This window comes from Lacerta agilis, chromosome 4 (genome assembly GCF_009819535.1).
Source record: "Lacerta agilis isolate rLacAgi1 chromosome 4, rLacAgi1.pri, whole genome shotgun sequence".
Taxonomy (NCBI): Eukaryota; Metazoa; Chordata; class Lepidosauria; order Squamata; family Lacertidae; genus Lacerta; species Lacerta agilis.
The window spans coordinates 66,405,923-66,428,236 of NC_046315.1; the positions used below are offsets into that span (position 1 = coordinate 66,405,923).

At 41.3% G+C, this 22,314-nt stretch overlaps 1 protein-coding gene across 3 annotated transcripts in view; it reads right to left on the reverse strand.

Moving 5' to 3' along the window:
* TBL1X (transducin beta like 1 X-linked) overlaps positions 1-22,314 on the reverse strand; it is a 131,928-nt gene that overhangs the window by 85,579 nt on the left and 24,035 nt on the right. For 2 of the 3 annotated variants that reach the window (XM_033147440.1, XM_033147438.1), the window contains exon 2: positions 4,616-4,694. The exons of the other annotated variant lie outside the window; for it this stretch is intronic. The gene's annotated coding sequence lies outside the window, so the exon portion shown is untranslated. The remainder of the gene's footprint in view (positions 1-4,615; positions 4,695-22,314) is intronic. 3 annotated transcript variants of the gene reach the window in all.

The following is a 22,314-nucleotide window of genomic DNA, read 5'->3' on the forward strand; positions in this document are numbered from 1 at the left end:
CCTAGGAAATCACCTTTTCAGGCACAGAAGCTGTTGAGCTGCTGAACAATGCAGGAATTTCTACACTGTCGTCAGTTCTATACAACCAATTTTCTGGGTAACTGAGGGTTTATTTGCATGTAACCCACCTGTATACACAATCACTCAGCAAATTGGTTGTACAAGAAAATTATCCCAGAACATTGAGAATCATGATTAACAGTCCAAAAATACAATTAACAATCCAATTTAACCAGTGCCTGGTTCCATGGCAAGTTAGTACAGGGAGAAAATTGTTTCAACCAGCCTTCTATTCAGGGAGTAAGACGCATTATAGTAATCCATTCTCTTGATCAACAAAGAATCAAAGATGATGCTATTAAGATGCTTTAGGCAGGGTATAAAGATGATTTGGGATTTTCAGGCACTACACAGTCTGATTTCTTCTGATTAGGAGCAAACTATAGTCTGTTGCTTCAGCTGTACTGAACAACCTATCATTTGCGTAGTCTATGGTTTGTCAGCAAACCAGGGATTCAAATCATAATTTGAACTGGAATTATAATCCTGATTTGCAAACACAGAGCTCATTAGACTGGAATAGACCATACGGTTATCAAGTTCATTGCCTTCCCCAGGCAGCAGCATCTATACCTAACTCACCTCCTCAATTAACACAGACCATCCATCATAATCCAAACTACAGAGCAAAACAAGAATAAAGCATGAATGTTACTTTAGGTCATTCAAGCAAACGAGCAAAGATATTTATATCTGAGAATTTGAATGCTGTAGCTTTCTTTGGACACAGGTAGTAGAAAAGGAAATGTGGAGGCTAGATGAAAAATGTGTACACTTTTTCAACAACATTGTGTTTTGCAGGAGCGTTCCATATTGGGATTAACGATTGCTGCAACAAAAATATTTTATTTTCTTGGAGATGTATTTGGTTTTTTTTTAAGTAAGGTTGCCTCCCACCTTCATTCAAGCAAAAAGCACACAAACTGGTTTCTGACATATCACACCACTCATTATTATTTTTAGCACTTACTTTAAAATGTATCAATTATCAAACTGCTTTTTATCCATGTATCTTAAAAGCGATCAAAAGCCTGCCTCCCATGAAGTAGCTTTGTTCTCTTACTGACTATCCTAGCACAAACACCATCATAAATGGGATGGGGGAGGGAAGCATACCGTGTTGTTGTTGTTTTGGAATACAAAGGCATTTCTCCTCCCCTTAATTAACTTGGTTCGTTTGTGAGGATCTGTTTAGCCTATCTAATTATTTTGATTCCAATTTCCAGCCTTATCAGGGGCTCAGTGGTGCAAGAAATCAAAATGCCTGTCTTCTCCATATGTGGCAATCTAAAAAGCTAACTGCTTCTCATTTGCTGAGCCATCACTGCATGGCCCAGGGGGCCCGTCAGAATACAATTTACGTTCAGTCTTCTAGAGCTGGCTTGAAAGGGTTTTCCCCATGTATTGAGTGAGGCTGAGCATTTCATATTATACCATTTCAGATATGCTGCTTCTTGTTGCATCATCTGTCAAACCGCAGCAAATTCAAACAAGGAGCAGTATTCGAGTAGAGAGTTCCTCCATTTATTTATTTTTTAAAAAAGAAAGGTATCAGACACCTTTTATTTCAATATACTTTAAAAAGTCACAAAACCAACCTTGAAAAAGCCCTCTCGGTGGGACCAATTTTGTGAAACTCTGGAGCAGTAAACACACAGCAAAAAATAGCAACTGGGCAGAGGTTAATTTCACAGAGGAAAGACCCACTGTGAATGTAGCCAGCCAGCTGTCATTTAGGCCCACATTTATTGGTCTTCTACATCACATAACCAACCTCAGAAACTTGTGGGTTGTGCTCCATCACAGCTTCGTGTTACATGGACATATCAGTTTCTCCAAGGAAATAGAATAACACAGAAGCACTGTGGCCGGCAAAAAATATGTAAGGTATTTTACAAACTCTTGCGCAAGTCATAATGTTGGCTAATATTTAAACGCACAGTTTGGCCAATCAAGGATTTTGGCATTTTTCTTATGGGTCAACACAGCCTCTCCTCCTCAAAATGAAAAACTATATAGCTTTTGCAAGGTCAATGTCCAACAGTATTAGTAATAAAAATAGTATCAATTAAACGCCACAAGCGTAATAAGAGTGATTTGCATGTTAGCGCGCAAGAGCTGTAGGCTTTTATTTTCTCCCATTTTTATTAGAAATATAATATGTTTGGCAAGCTGCCTGGCCTCCCTTATGATGATGAATGCTGTAACAAACAATTTGCTGTATCTTTAGAGAAATGGTCAATTCAATTACATTACGCCAGAAGCTCTCCTATCCTTCTTTGCCAAATGTCTTTGCTACAGACAGCCCATTTGTATTCCAGCACAGTAGGACACTTGTTTTATTGACGCATACAGCTCTACTTAGGTACTATCAACAGAACACTATTTCACTCCTCCAGCTCTCTGCTTCCTACCTGCACGTTCATACGCTTCCCCCCTCCGATTATTAGGATTTTCAGCTTTAGTGACTCCAATGCATACGCATTACTAATTATGTGCCTGAAACCAAGAAGCTATCACCAAACAACAACAAAATACTTTTGCTTCCAATTATGGAAGAAAGCTCTTTTGGGGAGCTGAAGGGGGGCGTCAGCAGTAGCAACACTTTCCAATTTAGATGATTTAAACACTGCATTTAAAGCAGGGCCTCAGATTCCACCTTTGAGAGTACACCACTAATTGCTTCTGTTTCCTCCATTACTGTAGGAGCTTGTTTTCCTCAAAAGGATCAGCCGAGACACTTTCTAAATATGAGAACAGGCCAGGCCCCATCAGTAATAAACGTATTTTCAGGTCACCTGAAAAGGATGCCCACTATTTACAACGCAGGTTCCTCCCCCCTTCCCACCCCCACCCCCCAAAATATCAGTCAAGGAATACCAGTTTAGCAACTCATTAACTACAGTCTCTCTTTTAATTTACTTTGGTTGGTGAGAAAACCGCACCTGCTCTCCACTACAAAGACTCACTGTGTGCAAGAAGGAGAATTAGCATTATGTCGACAGCTTCTGATTGGAGCCAAGCGAAATCCGGAGAAATATAAACCTATTCCATTTATCACAGGCACAGAATCATCATAAAACGCAACCTGCTAGTCCCCAGGAATCACTTAAAACATCCAACCTCTAAACGAGCTTGTAAAACAACAGATTGTTCTTTGAAAGGTGTCTACTTCTAAATGTTTCACAGTGGTCATGATCAATTATCGTATTTACAACCTTGTAAAGCAGCAGTGTCTATATATTTAAACACCTAGGCCAAGCACATGGATTAGAATTCCTCCCTGCCCCCACTCAGCAAGATACACAGTAAATCTAATAAGAAACAAGAGAGATATTTAACCATGGCTGCAAACTTTCATCTGTTCATTAGTTACAATTCTGCTAGTTAATCTGCTTAGTGCCAATTATTATCTGTGAGGACAACCCTTTAACTGGTGGCTCCAAGAATTCAGGGCACACTTTGTTTTGTTTTGTTTTTTACTACCGGTAAATATCTCTCAAAAAAGACCACAGCAAACTGGTAAACAAAGGCGGTAAACCAAGGTTTGGACATAACAAAACTAAAATTGCTCTGCTGCAATTTCTCTCATCTTATTATGGCTTTATTGGTTTATTTTAAGTGGCAAATGAGTATTTCAATCAAATAAGTGAAACAAAGCAAAACTAACTAAGTCTATACACAGTTGCATGAGAGTAGGCCTCAATTTCCAAGATTAGCTGCTCATGTATTTATTTCTTAAAATTTACAGGGCACTTGGTTGTAAAAACAAACACCCAAACAATCCTCCAAGTCCAAGCTGTTTACAAAAATGTAGCAAATGCTACACTTACTCAAGGAATACAACCAGTTGTTTTAATTCAACAGGGTAATAAACACTAATACATTTCACAGAAAAGTGGAATTGTGCTGTATGTTCATCTCTGTAGTAGAGGCAACATAGTTAGCTTCACTATAGGAAATGCAAACTTCACTCACTGCATAAATAAGATGAAATCATAGCTTTTTGCAGTTTTCTCAGGTTCAGTAAATACTAGTGCAGCAGAATAATACTGGATATATCTTGATTACAATAAATATAGTTGGTATACCAATCAGTGGCAATAAATGCCGTAAATTGGAATTGTTCATGAATGGTGTTGGGTCCCACGTAATGTCAAACCGTGCAGTTTGCCATCCTGGTTTAGAGGGTTTGTGAAAACCATAGTTTGCAGTTTGTGAGGGGAGTCTAGGAGCACACACCTCTTCCATATAACACCAAACAATGGTTTGCAATTACATTTAATTGAACTCACTGTTAAGTTATTCAGGCTATAACTTAGAAGATGGACATTTGCCCAGTACATTGGACAGAACAGCAACAAAGTTCCGTTTCATTAAACCTGAATTCACGCTATAATTCCCAATGAATAAGACTAATTGCTTTACATATTCAAGTACAATACACACTGGACATATTCCAACAAAAGTTAAGCTATTTTAAGCTCCACTGGTTTCAATTGATCATGCCCATTGCAATTATACAATAGGAAAATAATTTCAGTAATTCACTTACTCTGGGGGAGGGGGGGATGCTGTCAAATCCCCAGCTTTCCCCAATTTCACTTCAGGCCAGTTTTCTCTCTTTTGATACCCTGTTCAAAACATAAAAACAAAAGCAGATTTATTACTACTACTCAAGATTAAAACTACTCAAAATACTCTAAAAATTGAATGAACAGAAGCAAAACCATATTATCCAAGGACACCATCAATCAAAAAAGGCTGCTCAGATTACTCTTTGCATAGATGTTGTTCTTAGTTTCACATTGCTCCCCATTATTTCTGCCAAGGAAGAAAGTTGCACAGATCATGTTGGCCGTGTTCAGATGTAATGACAAACCATGGCTTACCTTTATGAGAATGAGCAGGTATATGTGGGAATACGTTCTAAGGTGCTCCTGCACCTGTTTGCTTTATGTTTTCTTTAAGGTAACCTTCCGCACATCGCAAGGAAGGTAAAAGATCCGGCAGAAGGTTTGTTGCCTGGATCCCTCCGCGCTGGGGGCAAAGCGCGCCAATTTAGCCAATGTAACGGTCAGTTAAAGGTTTCCCGCCCAGAAACTAGCCTAGAAACAACGTTGTAATTGGTTCATGTTAATGTTGTGACGATGTTTAACTTCCTAATAAATAGCCTCTGCTCTCTGTAGCGTGTGTGGAGAACGCGCAAGACAAGCCAGAGAGAAACCGAAAGAGAAACCAAGCCGCACAGAGCAGTTGAGAGCTTCTTCACCATTGACTGCAGTCTCTTAGTCTTTATTTCTTTTATTTCAAAAAAGTTTATTTGGCCTTCTAAGTTTTGGCCACTATTTAGCTTAGCCTATCTTTCTTATCCAGAAACCTCCGGAATCTCCGGAACCTTCAGAAACCTTCGGAAACCTTCAGAAACCTCCAGAACTCACAACAACTACCTTCGGATCATAGCCAGCGGACCCTTTCACGGCCAGTGGGAGCAGGAACTCCAGGATTACTGGTCGTCCCATCTGCTGGCTATCCCCACAGGTATAAGTCCTGACGCAGTCATATATCCCTTCCTCCCTCTTGCACAGAGAGGTAGGAATCTTTTGGTCCCAGTTTGTGGAATCTTAGTTTCCCCTAGTTTCTCATCACTGTGCAAGAAGGGAGGGAGGGGAGTTGGAAGAATGAAAAGCCACGGTTTGCTCTCATGGCACCATGGTTAGGAGTTACTCTTGAGCAAAGCAGTAGTGCCATTTTTATTTTTAAGCGTAGAAACTGAAAGAAGCCTTGAGCACAGCTATAACTTATAAAGTACTTTTAATATGATTTGGGCACGCCATGCTCCTTCTGGGGTAGTTTGTCCACCTTTGGTTCCCACCCTGCACTCAGCTCTCACTTGTGGCTTCTAGTTGCTGTCAGCATGAGACAGTGGCCATACCAAAGGAAACAGCTTCAACTGGCCAGCTAAACCAGGTCAGGGTAGCCGATGGGTCTCAAACCCTCAGTGAAATAGGGACTTTCCCTGCATGTGAAGACAGGCTCCAGTGGATTGGGCAGATGAGACCAATAGCGGGTCCAATGGCAAAAGAGCCAAGCACCCGTGCGCATTAAACCATAGCTTATTTTAAATTATGGTTTAATGTTTCGTGAAAACCAACACACTGGCCGCAAATACAGAGCTTGGGCAAATCATTTTACTTTGGCTTCCAGCACTGCACACCATTTCTCAATTCTAGCTGCAAATACGTAATACTGAATTTAGCAAGAGTGGGAAGCAGATTCTGGTTGCATAAATCTGTATGCTCAACAACTGAAAACTTGATTATAGGATACAGAAGTTAAATGATGGTTTGTGCCCTGGTAAAAATTGGCTGGAATTAATAATATCCATGTTGCATGGTGCATTCCACTGCCCTGCAAGTGCTTTCCAAACACAAAAGAGCTGTATGAATCAAGTATTCCTGTGCAGAGGCTGAACCATGTGGCTGCATGGATTCAATTTTATTTTGGAGAGGACAACCGTTCAGTAGTCTTGCTATGTCATCCTTCAACTACTCTACACGTCTGCTCTGAGCAGCTGCTTTCCTTTCATTCTGATGACAATGGCTACTATTTATATGGGGTGGGGGAAGAGTACTCCTGCCAATTCATCTATGACAAGCTAGTGTTGAGCTGAATCATAAGCCCTAACTTCTCAATCCCACTAGTGGTCTATAATGCTCCCACTGCTTCCATCAATACTTCATGGCAGGGGCTCTGAAGATGGGCAAAGGTGACTCATTGGCCCCGTTTGAACATAATGCTGTGCATCGTAGTGTAATAACGGCAAGCCACACTATCTTCTCCCCTCTCTTTTTCTGTGGTCATTGAACGCTTTCATACCCAATTTCCATTAATCACAGTCTAGCATCTCGTCAGAAACCTAAACTGTGGTTTGTTATGTATCGTATGGTTAAATAAATCTGCCTCATAATCCATGATGGTTTGTTTCAAACTTTGTTTGTCAGATTCAGACAATTTAACAAACAGCAGTAACCTAAGCTATATATTCCAAACTCCTCCCCACAATTTGATGAAGAAAGGGTGGGTGGGTGAACCTGAGACTCACTGCAGCTTCATACTAAAATGATGGTTTACCATGGCGTTTAAACCAGATCATTGTGTTGGTGGCAGGGAAAGGAAACAGGGACTTTCCTAGGCATTTTGCTGACATCCCATCTCTTCAAGCACTGTGCTACCTACAACTCACTTCTTCTGCAGTTGCAAAGGTAGGGAACAGCCCCAGAAAAAGCAAATGAAAAATCAGTTGGGGCAAGTGAGTCTATTGAGCCTCACACTCTCATGTTGATCAGAAGTATTGAGTTTACTGAGTTTAAAATATTGTACTTTAAGTCAGGGGTTTTCAACCTTTTTGGATCCACAGCTCCCTTGAACAACTACATTCTTTCTGCGGCACCCCTGTGGGCCTCAGGGGTCCAGTTATGTCACCCCTTGCCTACAGAGCTGGCAGTCCCTCACTGCTTTTCGAACTTCCTCCCTTGTGAAGTGTTCCCTCAACCTCCTCTGCTCTCCCCTCTCCTTGGGAGTCCTCTGGCCAGCCACTGCTGCCACCCCGGTCTCTGAGCTGAGAGGTGCCTCCTCACATTGCGCCAAAGGGTCCTGGGAAGCACCCCCTGGCCAGCCACAGAAGCACCATTCGCCTGGGGAGCTTGTAGCCAGAGCTGCTGCAACAAACAGCTGCACAAGCCTTTGGGAGGCAGAGACACAAGAGGAGCGAAGGAAACACAGAAGCCAGTGTTGCCCGCGGCCACCATTCAAGGCACCCCGGGGTGCCACAGCACACTGGCTGAAAACCATTGCTTTACGCTTAGAGAAGGCAGTATGTAATGTTTAACTAACTGAAGGACACCATGCTCTTTCTATGCTCCTCCCAATGGGAACATGCAGATGGAGACAGATATACCCCTGGCTTTAAGTCATTTACATACTGCTGTCTTGTACATTATTTACTATAAAGCTTGATGACTAAGCTCTTTGGCGACGAAACATCTGATTACCGGAATGGCGTCCGAGCACTGAACCACTGATACCTTGGGTTACAGACGCTTCAGGTTACAGACTCCGCTAACCAAGAAATAGTACCTTGGGTTAAGAACTTTGCTTCAGGGTGAGAACAGAAATCGTGCAGCGGTGCAGCAGCCCCATTAGCTAAAGTGGTACCTCAGGTTAAGAACTGTTTCAGGTTAAGAACAGGCCTCCGGAATGAATTAAGTTCTTAACTCGAGGTACCACAAGTGGTCTCTTTATTACTGCTTTTACAATTGTTTAAGAAAAAAACTATATTGGAAAGAAACTACTTTTGCCACTTTTATAGACGTTGATTGTTTGTTTACAGACAGTTGCCTTGGTGGTATTATGTTGTGACAATTGCAGCAGTCATTGTTTCACCACCCTGTTCATTGTTTTAGTGTATGAAAAAAGTCAAGACCCAGGTATCCCCAGGCATGCACCTCCAGATGGTGGGAAACACCAGGCGCCATCCTGGCAGCTTCACTTGGTTGCAAGTGGCTGATAGCCAGCTACAAAATGCACCTGGCGAATTTTGAACACTGATTTCAATATGTATTTATTGTTACATTTACATCCCACCTTTCCTCCAAAGAGCTCGAGGTGGTGTGCATGGTTTTCCCTGTCCTCATTTCATCCTCAAAACAGCCCTGTGAATTAGGTTAGGTTGAGAGGCAATGGCGTCACGCAGTGAACTTCATGGATGAGTGAGGGTTTAAACTCTGGTCTCCCAAGTCCTAATCAAACACTCTAACCACTACACAATACTGGCTTTCAATATGACATCATTGTAAACAAAATCCAACTAAAGATACTTACAAGTTACATAAAAATTTCTATTCAGAAGAAAGAAAACTTGTCGTAAGAACTTAAAACCAATTTTTATTCAAGTAAAATAATCACCAGTGGAAAACATTTCAGTATGCAACTTCTTTCACAAATGTTTACTGCAGAGAACTGCAGAGAACTTTGCCTCTAGAATAGTGCCTATAACCCCTCTCAGGGTGCAGGCTCCCCCAACCTGACAACCTCCAAATGTTTTGAACTACAACTCGTGTCATCCCTAGCCAGCAGTGAACAACATCTGCAGGGCACCAAGTTGGTGAAGGTTGGCTTAATGCATGTATTTCCTAACCTCACATCCTTCCTTCTGAAAACATGAGCGTGGATACCAAAATGCCACTCCTCACCTCACCAAAGTATGGTGAGCTGTGAAAGAATCTAGATAGATGTTAACTGGAGATGGTCTGAAAATACTATCTGAAGAGCCAGCCAAAACTCATGCTGATATGTTTCTGTGCTGGGTAAGAATTTAGTTGCAGCACGCTCCAACTGCAGACTGAAATCTCCTTAACACAATTTTCCAGTGACATTACCTGCTACTTTGGTTCAGTTCAGTTAAATTTATTGTGTCTCATGAACAGCCATTACACACATGAAAATAATAACACAAATATGTTTACATTCACAGGACTACCTAAATACCAATAATTATCCAATTTGCAAATGTGTAAGTGTATTAGCAAAATCCTAACAAATACTTACAATGAACTGTATTTGTGATGCATTTCATATTTTATATGAGGCTGTAATGCTATGCTCACTTACCAGGGAGTAAGTCCCGTTGAACTCGGTTGAAATTGAGTACAGGATTGCATTGCAAGAGTTTTGTAACTGTTTTGACTGGAATCCATTTGGTGTAGGTCCACCGATGGACAGTATCCATCAGCAGAACAGCTGAGTGGGCAAACTCCCCTCCATAAGAAACTCCAGCCCCAAAATTGTCTCCCATACAGTTTCCCATTTTGTCATCAGAGATACACCTTTTTGATGCAACCACTTTTAATGTTTTGTTGTTACCTAGTGAACTTTATTAGGTGACATACGAATATTGTTAAATAATACATTAAAACAACACTTTATTTTAGAGACGCATAATTGCACATATAAACCAAAAACCCGTAATGTTGGCCTATAAAAACTACTGGGATTTTCTTCACAATCATCTGCCTGTTGCAATGAGCTTGAATAGGGCAGAGAACCTATTTGCTCAAAGATGTACAAATAAATGGTTATGTCAACATAGCAATTATGCAACATTTTCCATCCTTAGATGTCCTAATACATAATAAAGGAAGTAATGATTAACTCAGTTTTACAGAAGCTTAGCAACATAATTGCTATAAAGACAACATTTTGAAAGGCAGATATGTAGAACGGCTTTATATTTGATGCAAACAGCTGAGAGGATACAGGTGTCAGGACTGGGCAAGATCGATGGATATGACCATACCCAAAACTTGCCTAGAACAGAAGTTGCTGGACTATGACTCCCAATAATTCCTGATCAGTAGGGCTGATGTATGTTGGAAGAAGGCTACATGGCTTCCCAACCCTGCCCTAGAATATGTTATTGAACTGAAGCCTGAAGAACAGAAATGCAAAGGATTCTGCTCTTTTGATCAGGCATGGGAAGAAGGCCTGGGCAGTCCAAAGGCTTCATATTTCCTGCCAATCTCATTGGCCAGTATTTTGCCCCCCACGTGCCCAATTCCCTTCTGAGCCTAAGCACACACAGGCAACGCTTGACCCTCTTCTGCTTAAAGCCTCAAAGCCCTTGACTGTGAGAGTGGTTTATGCTTCCACTTATGCCTTTGAGTTGCGCTTCCTCTTTTTAGGGGTATGCAAGAGGGTCCCTCCTTCTCAGGAGAGAAGTGAAAGCAGTCATAAAGGCCCAGAATCAGATGTTCTCTTCTTCAGCAGACATGTTTTTGATGGAAAAAAGACCTTTTGGGGGATTCCAAATCATAGTACAGTCATACCTTGGTTGACGAACGTATTGGCTCCTGATCGCAGCAAACCTGGAAGTGAGTGTTCTGGTTTGCGAACATTCTTTGGAACCCAAACGTCCAACACTGCTTCCTTGACTTCCAATTGGCTGCAGGATGTTGGATGTTTTAACCATACAAGCCCATTAGGTCATGGCTAATATGCAGTATGCGTGCATGTATGTATATCCATATGCATTTATAAAGCATTCATGTCCCGCTTTTCCATTTAAATTTCAGCCAACAAAAAATATACCGAAGATTAAGCACACAGGGACAGCAAGTTTAAAATTTAAAATATTTATATCTCAGCTTTCCGTAAAATGCTCAAGATAGCATTCCAGGAAATATAAAAACGGAAAAGCAGTTCAATATGCCAAATGCCTTTTGAAATAAGAAGGTCTTCACAAGATGGCAGGAAACCATCTCAGAGAAGGGAAGGCAAACTTCTCCCGGTAGGGAGTTCCTCACCCTAGGCAGAACCACAGACAAGTCCCCTCCTGTATCCCAATGAATCTAACTTAAATGTTGCAGGGGCATAGAAAAGACACTCTTTGGTAGATATTCATAGATATCCCAGTCTTAAAACATCAAGGGGTTTAAATTTAAGGACCTTCATGTTGAAGCATATTTTGAGTGATGCCAGAAGCAAATAAGGCTGTTGCAAAAGGGAAGTCACATGCTCCCATTAACTAGCTTCAACCAAATATATAACTGCTGTGTTGTAGACCTATCCATTGTTAGGAAACTATCTGTCCAGGGACCCTGGGAGACCTCCTCTGAGGATGAGGCGTGGGACTCCAGAGAGAATTCCAGTACAACTGGAAGAACCTGCTAGAGTCCTAAGACATCCAGAAAGACCTAGTGTCAGGGGCATCTCACCAGCCACTCACCACCCACAACCACTACAATAACCTCTACGGTCAAGCCCTCCCTCGACCAGCCTTAAGATTAAGGCAGCAGACCAGTGGAAAGCCCAGGATCTGCCAGGAAGTTTTAGCAACAGCGGTCTCTCACAGAAAGAGAGTTTGCTCAAGAGAAGGGAGAAGTCTGAGAATATTCAGGGGTGAACAATGATGTAGCTGGTGATCAGAAAGAAGGGTTGGCAGTGAGGAGATAAGCCTCATTTGTCAGGAATGCAGCTCCAGCTCCAATCCTGAGTCACAGATATCAACATGTCCTATTCCACTACCCACCTTTCCTGTTATCTGGGCCATTTATATTGTCAACAACTAAGCTTGCTAGAGAAGCACTTGGATAAGGAGATGGAGATGTCTGTAGAGGTCAGAAGCACCAAACTCCACTTTTCGGCACATCACATGGTATCATGAAGATGAAATGTCTGCTGGCCAGAACTTGCCTGGCATTTGATTGTCCCATGGCCAAAACATCCCTTTGTTGCTCCTGGGGTAAGTGGACCAAATAGAGCTGGGAAGATGGTGCATAAATTGTAATAGTTTAGGATGACATAATCCATGAATTAGGTACTGGGAAATGTGGACGTTCACAGGGCTGGAAAGTACACCACTGAAGATGATAGAAGGTCATGAAACAAGTCTAATAACCAGGGGGGAAACCTATTGTTTCCTTGCCATCCTGAGATTTTTGCAAAGTGAAGCTCCTGACCACAATTTTTTTAAAAAAAAATAATCCTGGTTCTAGGCTTATGGGTGCTCATATATGATAAGGATGTTTCCATGTAGGCTGATACTTTAAAAAAAAACAGCAACGGTTGGTTTTGTTAAGTCTCAGCTGTGCTTTATTTGGTACCTCTCATTGTCTGAGATACTTAGAACTGCATGCCAACTGTACAATCATGCAGTGTTAGAATTTGCTTCCATTATGTAACACAACTGCTGAGCCGCAGAACATTTAAGAACTAAAGAATGAAAAGATAGCCCTAATTAAACAGTCAGTTCCACATTCCTAGGTATTCGTTGACCTAGTTTGGAACACCACACCCTACTGTGTTGTGAGGGTGGAAACAAGAGTACCTCGGAATATCTGCTGGCAAGTTGACACTTGCAATTTAATGGTTTGGCATGCTATCACAGCAACTATTCTTTGTTCCTTAGCCAAACTTTGGCAACACAGGCTTCACAAGCTAGACTGATATAAGCACCCCTATGCAACAAGTAGGGGTTTGGCCTGGGTGAATTATTTGAGTATCGGACCATATAAAACATACCATAGATATAAAGCAAACCAGACTGCGGGTAGAGGATACTTCAGCATTTTAAGTCATGTGAATAAAAGGCAAGTGGTGGCAGCGAAGAGAAATAAATATTTGCTAAATCTAAACTCAAGTTACAAAAGTGAGATTGACTTGTATACGCGTACTTAAATAAAACAGGGTTTTCACCATTATAGCTGTTGTTTCTGAAGAAGAAGAAGAGGAGGAGGAGGAGGAGGAGGAGGAGGAGGAGTTTGGATTTGATATCCCGCTTTATCACTACCCGAAGGAGTCTCAAAGCAGCTAACAATCTCCTTTCCTTTCCTCCCCCACAACAAACACTCTGTGAGGTGAGTGGGGCTGAGAGACTTCAGAGAAGTGTGACTAGCCCAAGGTCACCCAGCAGCTGCATGTGGAGGAGCAGGGAAGCGAACCTGGTTCACCAGATTACAGGTCTACCACTCTTAACCACTACACCACACTGGCTCTCAAGGTGGTCCTTTCTAGAAAGGTTCCTACTTTTCAAGAGTTGCCTTGGGCCAGCAGTATCTGCTCAATCCTATCATGACTACCATTTATTTTTTTGGTCCACAATATCCTGGTATGAAAATTGGAGGTGCGATGTGTGATTGCACAGAGGACCAATTGTAAAAGCAACCACTATAATTAAGCAACCCTGTTTTCCCTTTTTGTGGCTTCTATGCAGTCACACTGAGGTGCTGATAGTTTTCTCTCTCCGAGTGTCTGACTTGCCTTAAAAGTAAAAGTAAAGGTACCCCTGACCATTAGGTCCAGTCGCGGACTCTGGGGTTGCGACGCTCATCTCGCTCTATAGGCCGAGGGATCCGGCGTTTGTCTGCAGACAGCTTCCAGGTCATGTGGCCAGCATGACTAAGCTGCTTCTGGCGAACCAGAGCAGCGCACAGAAATGCTGTTTACCTTCCCGCCGGAGCGGTACCTATTTATCTACTTGCACTGCATGCTTTCGAACTGCTAGGTGGGCTGAGCTGATTTGCCTTAAGAACTTCAATTCTAGCAGAAAGCCCCTGCAAATGTAGCCAAGCTATTTACTTAGAAAACATTAACTGGGATTCCCCCAAGCGTCTCTATTGGGACTAGTGCTTTTTAAACATTCACAAATTATCAGAAAGTTTTAAATCAGTAAATAAAGTTGCTAAGGCAACTTGAATTAGCAATTGGAGATAATCATCCTGAACTCTGGTTTAAAAAAAACCCATAACAGATCCACAAGTATCCCAGGAGAACTGGGGTCTAATTATATAGACCAAGAGAATGCTAACATAAAAGCACTACTGTAGGCCTCTTTTGAGGAATTGGTTTGTGTGCAGTCCTATGTGTTTTACTAGGAAGTAAGTACTGTACTGTGAAGTTCAATGCTTCGTCTTGGGTAAGCTCACGTAGGTTTGCAGGCCAAGTGCTCAATCAAACTTGCACACTAAAAGTCATTTCATGTTGAACTGTGAGAGCAGCTGTGTTCCCATCTCCCGTCCCTTAATACAGGAAGCAAATCTGGCTGGTGTTTTTTTATTTCTTTCTTTTTTTTTTTTAAGGAACAGGAATGCTCCTATACAAGCTGATGTTCTTGGCCGCTTTCAGTGTCTATTCCCCTTCTGCCAGCCAGGAGAAGAAGAAAAAACATGACAGGGATTTAACATTTCAAAGACTGTCCTAAAACACAGAAAAAATCTTATTTGTGTAAATAGCCAGGGAAATCGTTCTTCATTCATGCGTGTCAAGGCTGGTTTCTTTTATATCCTTGCAGTTGCCATTCAGTATTTATACATCTGAATTTTGGTACTCTTTTAAATAATAATAATAATTGCAGAGTGTGCTATAGTGTAGTTTTAAATAAAAAGGAATTAAATGACTACAACAATTCAATTCTCTTGACACCTTCAAACTGTTCTATTAAATTCTGAAATCTTAAAAAGCTTAATGCTCCAAGTAGAATTAATTGTTAAAAGGTATCCTTTATTAAGCAATGATATAGTAATTATATGCTTCAGAGGAACCTCTAACATCTTGCCAATGGAACATGTGACCACATACACAGATCGGAGTATTCTTAACTACAAATTAAAGCCATGTTTTCACTTGCCTTATTAGGAACTTGGCTTTCATTCACATACATTTGGATTTATGGGAAACAGTGGGTGATGGGCAGAGGCTGGGTAGCATCAGAAGGGTACTACAGAAGCCAACTTCTCCATTTGTCCTAAATAATGTTTTCTGACTTTGGCAAGAATAACTCCCAGTGAATGTTGTGCTCTGCTGATCTCAGCCAAGATATAAACTTGTATTTTCAACACTCAGTATCTACCATATAGGCTAATGGAAACTTTACAGACCACATTTTCCTTCTCACAGCAAAAATGTCACCACAGATGAGATAACAATCTTAACATCAGAGAAAATAAAAATAGCTTTTTTTTAAAGCACCCCTTGTTTCCCTCCTTGCTGGAGCTGGTTCTGTCCACTCTCTGCCACTGCGATGGGTTTACTTGCCAACTTTCTAAGCCTTTTGCCACTCAGTATCTCTGAATCTAGTGGATCTCATCTTCTGTTTATTCTGTTTATCTAGAAATTTTATTGGGCAAGGACCCAACCCCCACCCCAGAGCATATTTTTGGGTGTATGCAAGGGGCTGCAAGGGAGAGGAGATGAGAGAAAAGGAAAGGGAAATTCCATTACAAAAGTGAAAACTGTTGCACAACCGGGATACCACAACTGAGCATCATCCATTCATACTGGGAATCTAGGTGAGTCACCACTATGATCAGGCATCAGGTATTTTTATGTTGTAAATGGCCCTGTGATCTTCGAATGAAGGGCGGTATGATAACTTACTTGCTCGCTTACTTACTTACTTACTGAATGATTAGGTAGGTAGGTAGGTAGGTAAATGGAACCTGGAAGAGTGTCTGAACTACTGACCTAGTTCACATACAACACAAAACCATAATATAGCATCCACAAGCCCCTGCAAAGCATCAGCCTCAAACCCCCACTCCCACCCCCCTCTCCTACTCGCACATGGCCAGGAGTAGAGCCAGTGTGGTGTAGTGGTTAAGAGTGGTAGACTCGTAATCTGGGGAACCGGATTCGTGTCTCCGCTCCTCCACATGCAGCTGCTGGGTGACCTTGGGCTAGTCACACTTCTTTGAAGTCTCTCAGCCCCACTCACCTCACAGAGTGTTTGTTATGGGGGAGGAAGGGAAAGGAGAATGTTAGCCGCTTTGAGACTCCTTCGGGTAGTGAAAAGCGGGATATCAAATCCAAACTCTTCTTCTTCTTCTTCTTCTGATGCATTTATAGGTCCTTCCCACCCCACCCCCCCAAAAAATAAGGGTCTTAGGTAGAAACCAGGGATTCTGAATAAAATCCAAAATGGTCAGTTTAATAAGCCAGCTTCATAATCTGTGGTTTGAAGCTGGTTTATTATTACACAGAACAGAGTTTGTTTTAAACCAAGAACTCAAGTTCATATGTAAAGCCAAGATGCTTTAAAAGCAAAACTAAGCTGGACATAAGTTTTTGTCTCTGCCACGCAGGAGAAAGTGAAGGGAGGAGAGGTTTGTACACAGTTTTGACGTTTTGTCTATGATCAACAGGTACATAAAAGTTAAGAAATAAAAACAAAAATAAACCCTGTAACAGAGACTAAAGAACCTACCAAAGGTCATGCGCTCTTCTGTGCCATCTGAATGTGCTTCAATCACTGGACAAACCTTCTGGGTTTATAGGCTTTTTTACTTATATGGTCTTTATACCCCATATTTCTCCTCTGAGAGCAAATGTTCACTACCCGTGATTTCAGACTAAAGGAGAGTTTGCACAAGCAAGTTCTTCCTACCTTTGTGACTTTGGGCATGAAAAAAGTTCAAGTCTGTGTTTTGCTGCTCCATCACACATGTATGCAACCCATGTTGCTTTAGGCATCAGCACTACAACAAAATTAGATTCACCAGGTGAGATTTCATATTTTAATGTGAAATCTCATCTGGTGAATAAGTAATTCTAGGGTCCACCATACACATTGCCCAGGCTTGCGCCTCAGGCAGTCTACTTTGGTGCTGCTACCACAGTGGTCTTACTTCATTGTCTCTCAAGCAGGGGTGCCAACCTGAATAAAATATTGTGGGGGTCCAGGTAAGCCCCGCCCTACATAATCAATCACATGGCACAGTGCATACACACCATTTGAATGGGAATGCCTATCAACTTGGGGGGGCATCCCCCTCAGACAGATGCCAACAACTAAAAAGTGATAGCAAAACTTTGATAGGAAAAGCAGTCATATTAATGATGCCTTAGTTACCCCTTTTCCTCCCCTTCTTTTTAAGAAACACACTGAATAAAAGGAAAGGATAATGTTACAGTATTTGAAAGTTAGCCAGATATTCATGTAGTATTTCTACATTAGATACCCTTATGCAATTTAATACTGTGCATTAGGTTCATCATAATCATGATATTCCAAATATTTAAAACATTTGCCAATAAAACAAGTGTCTAAGCATAGCCACATTGCTAAAAATAAAGAAAATGCCTGTTCTTTTTTCAGAGCTTATCATCTCAATTACTAATAGACAAGAAACTGAGATAGTATACTATTTCAGAAATAGCATTTGAAAATTCTTTATAAAAGCCTTGATCCAGCAAATTCATATTCTATAAATAATATTAAATAATACTCTGTCATTTACATCCAAGCTTCCTTGTAAGTCATAGAAGAAGAAGAAGAAGAAGAAGAAGAGTTTGGATTTGATATCCCGCTTTTCACTACCCGAAGGAGTCTCAAAGCGGCTAACATTCTCCTTCCCCTTCCTCCCCCACAACAAACACTCTGTGAGGTGAGTGGGGCTGAGAGACTTCAGAGAAGTGTGACTAGCCCAAGGTCACCCAGCAGCTGCATGTGGAGGAGCAGAGACACGAACCCGGTTCCCCAGATTACGAGTCTACCGCTCTTAACCACTACACCACACTGGCTCTCAAGGATTTGAGGATGAATTGAGGGAAGCCTTGGTTCTGCAGTATCCGAAACCTCCAGCACCCCTGCCCCCTCACCAAAAAAAAAAAAAAAGACAAGGAAACCACTGCCATATGAATTTTGGCTCTGGGGTATTTTGTTGTTGTTGTTCTCTCCATTTCCATATTTGAAATCCACTTCTTAAAAGTAGCTGGTGCTTTAAATAGAGATACACCTAAAAAGTTTTTGAGAAGGAGCTGAGACTCTGCTATGGAAAAAATACCCACTATTATGAGATAGGTTCAAACAATCGTTTTCCCAGGCAAAACAAAACAAAAATTGTGCTTCCCAGTGTGGATGAAAAGTAGTAAAATAAGAAAACTGGAATTGTTTTTCGTTACAGCTTCACTGAGGAGTTTCAGGAGAATGGCCAGCCACAAAGGATCTGGGCCTAATTTTACCTCCAAGTTTTTTGGTGCATAAATCAAAACACCTGACAAAAAGTGAAACCAAAAGGTTGAAGGTTTCAGACAATGTGTGGTAATATTTGCACTATTACCCATCTGTTACAAGGCCTGCCTCGAGACAAGGTACATTGCACCATTTGCTAGTCATACAACAAGCATTGCCACTCACCTGAGAGAGTCTGGGAATTATCTTGTGCAACAACCTCTGTTATGTAATGAACAGCTGCTGCTCACTGCATCTGAATGGTAATTTAACTAGCAATTGCGAGAAACCTGGTCTCTCCACCCCCCACCCCTTAGTATTTGCCTATCTCTTGTGACTAAACACTGGCAGACAGAGCTCAGAACACATATTCAAGAAGCTTCACTGTGGGAAGACATTTTCATATTGTCTGGATCGCAAGTAATAATATCGATCCGTATAGGAAGACTTAAATATACAGCAGTGGAGTGAATGGGGGAAATGATTCAATTACACCGGCAGCAGTGTACTTGGGGCAAAAGCTTAAGCCGTCTTCAGGCATCCAAAAGGCGGCTTCAACTCAGGGTGGATTTGGTTTAAATCAAATCAATTTAAATCACCATTTAAAACACTAGTCAGTAAGACTTGATTGAAATCACTCGTCAGTAAGACTTGATTGAAATCACTCGTCAGTAAGACTTGATTGAAATCTTTTTTTTTTTACAGGAAGACTCATTCTTGCTGGTATAATCTTAATATTTACAACAAGATGAAGGTTTCATTTTTGGAATAATTTTCAGAGTAGTTTTTACAGTTATATGAAAAATTACTGATTTGTTTATACTATTAGAAATACATTAACAGATATTTATGAAATTATTGTGGGGTTTAATAAGTCACCGGTAAGTTTATATTTGAACAACTATTCTGCTGTACTTCATTGGAAGGAGAAAAATAATCATTTCCTTAATAACAATTTATTTAACTAAAACAACAACATTATAGCATATGTATCCATGTTTGTTAACTGATGTGGTTAAACGATTTAGAAAAACAAAAACAAAAAAACCTTAGAATGAGTTTTAGCACACATGAAGAACGTAAAACAAATCCTTATTTCCTGATGAATAGCCATTGGACTATAATGTAACTTAAATAGAAAAATATCTTTATAAAGCTTTTTCCTCCAAAAGCATTTTATTTTAAAATTCCGATTTAAATTTTAAAAATCCGATTTTTTATTTTTTTCATTAAAAAATAATAATTGATTTTTATCCACCCTGCTTCAACTGGGTAGGAGGGGTACAGGTGCGCCACTCCCTCCTATCCATGCCAAGGTCTGATGATGATCACATTCTAACACGGTTAGAATTCTTCCTAAGACTGGGAAGCCTGAACAAGGGGGAGGGCTACCTATCGAAGAGAAATCTGGGGACCCATTGGGAAGGGAGTAATTGCTATTTGGGGCACCACATGAGCAGGGTGGGGGGAGAGGATTCAGTCCAAGAGAGTAGAAGTAAATCCTGAATCAAGTTCTAGAGGAGGCAGCAAGTGAGATAACCCAAGATGGGCAAAAGGCCCACGGAAGAAAGCAAAAGGTTTCAAGGGCAAGAGACAGGTAGTGTTGTTCAAGATGGTCAAAAGGTCAAATTCCAAGAGCTAGAAACAGGCAGTGTAGTTCAAAGGCAGGCAGGCACGGAGGCCAAATTCCAAAAGGAATGGGAAGGGAATAGGAACTTAGCTGGGAAAGATCTTCTCTGACAAATTACCGTAAGAGCAAAGCAGCAGCAAGTTCTGAAGCCAGAGTTTTATGTGGCCTAGTGGACCAGCATTAGCGCCCTGAGACAGCAGACTGGGGACTCAAGTAAAGAGGGGCCTGAATTGCAGAGCTGGTGGCACCCTTGGTGCATAGAGCTCAATGCGCCAGGATAATGGTTGGCATAAAGCCCTGGGGGGATAAGCAGTGAGACATTGGATCCCAGCTGCTAAAAGACCCCATCTGAAAACAGTCCTCCCGCCCCCGGGAATCACAGGTGACCTAAGCAAGCAAGGAAGTTGGGGGGGGGGGAGAAGAATCCAAGCCAATGGCTAAATGTTTTCATCAGAAAACATAGTCATATATTGATTTGAACGTGTCTTCTGTATAAATGAAAGTTATTTTTAAAATTGCCCACATCTCAGTCCCTTGTGTGCATTTTAAAGAAACTTTCCGCAATCCAGTTTCTGTGATCTTAATTGATTTCAAACGCATACTTAATGGTTGAAAACAAACAAAGGAGAAGCCATATTTAGCAACAAATAAAAAAACACAGCAGCTTAGGAAGCTGACATTTACTGGGGCTTGTAGCCACTGGTAGACTCATCTTCAATGAATTTCTCTAATCCCCTTTTAAAGCCGAATTGAACAATTGCGCAAGGCAAACATCTCTATATTAAGCAAGATCATATTAGCTAGGTCTACTGTGCAGGACGGCAAGCTAATTAAATCCTCAGCCATTAGGCAGTGGCTGCATTTCCGATACATTTATTAATGGCTAATAATTATGTTAATGCCAATATTGTTTAAAAAGTAGCTCCACCACTTTTCACACAACCACATAAATGTATGTGATTGTAAAGTCTCTTCATTCCGCCACAGCACTCAGCATTCCTAGCATATTAGTCCTTAACAACCTCACTTCAGGGGAAACATGGTGGTGCAAAGAATTCCAAGCGTGCAGGAAAATGGTTCCTTGCCCCATCTCTAGGTCAGTTTTCCTGCAAATGCCAGGAAGACTTCACAGTATTGAGGAATGGAATCAGGAGGTGAAAACTCCGCAGAAGCTTTTCTTGCATTGTCATGCAGGTGAAGGAGTTGGTTCATAAAACCATTATTCACAAGAGGGGGCTTTTATTCTGGTCTGCCATAGTGTGTGTTAGTAGGAGAAAACTACTGAATGCTTTGGGGAGCACACTAGAATTTCTGAAGGAAAAGATCTGCAGCAGACTGGTGAATGTATCTGGTAGTTCTCGTCTTAGATTTTAAATAAATAAATAACAGGAGGGCGCAGAAACAAAGTAAAAGGCAGTAAGAAATAATGCAAGAATTGCCAACCAAGATTTATTACACTTCCATGTGGTTTTGGAACACTGGCTTTCTTCTCCAGGATGACTCTACAAATAATCAAAAATTAAACTCAGCTATAGACATATAATTAAATTGTATGATGTGTTACTTAAAATGTAGCTATTGTGGAAAACAATAGAGACGTCACGGAAACAATTGTGTGTAGTGTGTCAACGCAATAATAAAAACACTTCATAGGTTCATCTGTACATGTTGCATTAATCTAGGTGGAAAATTTGGGATCCACTTTGTGCAGAAGCTATCTCTCTGACTCATGGGAGGGTGATGGGAAAAATCATTGCCAAGGGGGAGCTACCATGCTTTTCCTCGCTCTCTCCCCGCTGATTCAACACAGAAGCATGCCTGGTGAGGGCTTGGGTCTTAAATATATCCTACAGCCTGCACGATAAGAAATCCTGGGTCGCTTCCACAGAGCAGTGAGCGAAAAGAAAACAGCAGGACACCAGGGCAGCAGTGGGCATTCCCTCAGCAGCTCTAGCCAATTGGAAGGTCAGAGGTCAGGTTCAGCAGTGCCTGCAGAAGCACAGCAGCATACTTGACAGCCACCCGAGGTCTGCCAGCAATGGGACAGCCCTTCCTTAGTTGCGTAATCGGCAGCCCGCTCATTGGTAAACTCACATTGGCATCCTGAAGCCAAGAAATG